The following is a 3,470-nucleotide window of genomic DNA, read 5'->3' as shown; positions in this document are numbered from 1 at the left end:
CGGAGCTGCATCTCTGAGATGCTGCCTTTCTTCCCCCAGATGTGCTGTGTCATCCCGGCTGCTACAGAACACTTTCACTCTCTGTTACAAGTAATGCCTCAGATTTGTCCCGCAGCAGGCTACAACCTTGAATTATTTTCCACTCTAAATTGCTCAAGGGGTTTCCCAGGTAGCTAAGTAGTAAAGAATCCACCTGCCAATGCAAGAGACACAAGAGAAGCGGGTTCGATCCCCAAGTGGGGAAAATCCCCTGGAGTAGGAAATCCCAACAGAGGAGCCTGGCAGGCTCACAAAGAGCTGGGCGAACTCGCAAAGAGTTGAAGCGACCGAACACACACTCACGCTAAACTGTTCAAGGGCACAATTGTTGACATGAAGTAGGTGCTCAGTAAATGTTTGTTGAATGGATAAATAAATGGGTCACTAAGTCTTAGAAGAAAGTCGTGTTTGATGTTAGAATAAAGAAAGAGTAGGAGTTGTCAGGCCATCAGTTTGGAGACGAAGGGTGTTCTAAATGCAGAGAACCATACGGAGCAATGGTGTGGAGATATTGGGTGACATGTCATGACCGGGGACTCCCAAAATGTTTGGTTAAAGTCAAGAAAATGTTAGGCACTTTTAATGTATATTTTGGAGAGAGGACTATGAAACATTCAACTTACAATTAGGATCATGAGATTTCAGTTAATATGTATGACAGCTGAGTTAAATGCCTTCACAGAGTTCATGTCTAACTTTAACTTGTTTTCATGGTAAACTAATTAACCATGTTTTCATACTTCATTTACACATTTATTAGTTCAATAATCATTCAATCATGGCATCATTTCTAGTTTTGAAGCAAGCAGATATAATTTTTTTTTTTAAGTACTCAGTCAGCTAAGAACACCAAATTATCCTGTACTACATGATACATTTCTTCAGCAACTCAGCAGATGCTCACTATTTCAGTAAGTGAGCAGGGGATGGAATGACTTGGCCCCCTAAAGATATAATCAAGGAAGATTTTCTGGTTATTTATTGCTACATAACAAAAAAAGGTCCAATGCTGTAAAGAGCAATATTGCATAGGAACCTGGAATGTCAGGTCCATGAATCAAGGCAAATTGGAAGAGGTCAAACAAGAGATGGCAAGAGTGAATGTCGACATTCTAGGAATCAGCGAACTGAAATGGACTGGAATGGGTGAATTTAACTCAGATGACCATTATATCTACTACTGCGCGCAGGAATCCCTCAGAAGAAATGGAGTAGCCATCATGGTCAACAAAAGAGTCCAAAATGCAGTACTTGGATGCAATCTCAAAAACGACAGAATGATCTCTGTTCATTTCCAAGGCAAACCATTCAATATCACAGTAATCCAAGTCTATGCCCCAAACAGTAACACTGAAGAAGCTGAAGTTGAACGGTTCTATGAAGACCTACAAGACCTTTTAGAACCAACACCCAAAAAAGATGTCCTTTTCATTATAGGGGACTGGAATGCAAAAGTAGGAAGTCAAGAAATACCTGGAGTAACAGGAAAATTTGGCCTTGGAATACAGAATGAAGCAGGGCAAAGACTAATAGAGTTTTGGCAAGAAAATGCACTGGTCATAGCAAATACCTTGTTCCAACAACACAAGAGAAGATTCTACACATGGACATCAGCAGATGGTCAACACCGAAATCAGATTGATTATATTCTTTGCAGCCAAAGATGGGGAAGCTCTATACAGTCAGCAAAAACAAGACCAGGAGCTGACTGTGGCTCAGATCATGAACTCCTTATTGCCAAATTCAGACTTAAATTGAAGAAAGTAGGGAAAACCACTAGACCATTCAGGTATGACCTAAATCAAATCCCTTATGATTATACAGTGGAAATGAGAAATAGATTTAAGGGCCTAGATGATAGATGGAGTGCCTGATGGGCTATGGAATGAGGTTCGTGACATTGTACGGGAGACAGGGATCAATAACATCCCATGGAAAGGAAATGTAAAAAAGCAAAATGGCTGTCTGGGGAGGCCTTACAAATAGCTGTGAAAAGAAGAGAAGTGAAAAGCAAAGGATAAAAGGAAAGATACAAGCATCTGAATGCAGAGTTCCAAAGAATAACAAGAAGAGATAAGAAAGCCTTCTTCAGCGACCGATGCAAAGAAATAGAGGAAAACAACAGAAAGGGAAAGAATAGAGGTCTCTTCAAGAAAATGAGATATACCAAGGGAACATTTCATGCAAAGATGGGCTCGATAAAGGACAGAAATGGTATGGACCTAACAGAAGCAGAAGATATTAAGAAGAGGTGGCAAGAATACACAGAAGAACTGTACAAAAAAGATCTTCATGACCTAGATAATCACGATGGTGTGATCACGGACCTAGAGCCAGACATCCTGGAATGTGAAGTCAAGTGAGCCTTAGAAAGCATCACTACGAACAAAGCTAGTGGAGGTGATGGAATTCCAGTTGAGCTATTCCAAATCCTGAAAGATGATGCTGTGAAAGTACTGCACTCAATATGCCAGCAAAATTTGGAAAATTCAGCAGTGGCCACAGGACTGGAAAAGGTCAGTTTTCATTCCAGTCCCAAAGAAAGGCAATGCCAAAGAATGCTCAAACTACCACACAATTGCACTCATCTCACACACTAGTAAAGTAATGCTCAAAATTCTCCAAGTCAGGCTTCAGCAATAGGTGAACCGTGAACTTCCTGATGTTCAAGCTGGTTTTAGAAAAGGCAGAGGAACCAGAGATCAAATTGCCAACATCTGCTGGATCATGGAAAAAAGCAAGAGAGTTCCAGAAAAGCATCTATTTCTGCTTTATTGACTATGCCAAAGCCTTTGACTGTGTGGATCACAATAAACTGTGGAAAATTCTGAAAGAGATGGGAATACCAGACCACCTGACCTGCCTCTTGAGAAACCTATATGCAGGTCAGGAAGCAACAGTTAGAACTGGACATGGAACAACAGACTGGTTCCAAATAGGAAAAGGAGTACGTCAAGGCTGTATATTGTCACCCTGTTTATTTAACTTATATGCAGAGTACATCATGAGAAATGCTGAACTGGAAGAAACACAAACTGGAATCAAGATTGCTGGGAGAAATATCAATAACCTCAGATATGCAGATGACATCACCCTTATGGCAGAAAGTGAAGAGGAACTAAAGAGTCTCTTGATGAAGGTGGAAGAGGAGAGTGAAAAAGTTGGCTTAAGGCTCAACCTTCAGAAAACTAACATAATGGCATCCGGTCCCATCACTTCATGGCAAATAGATGGGGAAACAGTGGAAACAATGGCTGACTTTATTTTTCTGGGCTCCAAAATCACTGCAGATGGTGATTGCAGCCATGAAATTGAAAGATGCTTACTCCTTGGAAGGAAAGTTATGACCAACCTAGACAGCATATTAAAAAGCAGAGGCATTACTTTGTCAACAAAAGTCTGTCTAGCCAAGGCTATGGTTTTTCCAGTGG

This window comes from Bos grunniens, chromosome 15 (assembly GCF_055505025.1).
Source record: "Bos grunniens cultivar Pamir isolate PY7600 chromosome 15, Bosgru_T2T1.0, whole genome shotgun sequence".
In the NCBI taxonomy this organism is placed as follows: domain Eukaryota; kingdom Metazoa; phylum Chordata; class Mammalia; order Artiodactyla; family Bovidae; genus Bos; species Bos grunniens.
Note: the sequence above shows the minus strand (reverse complement) of the source record.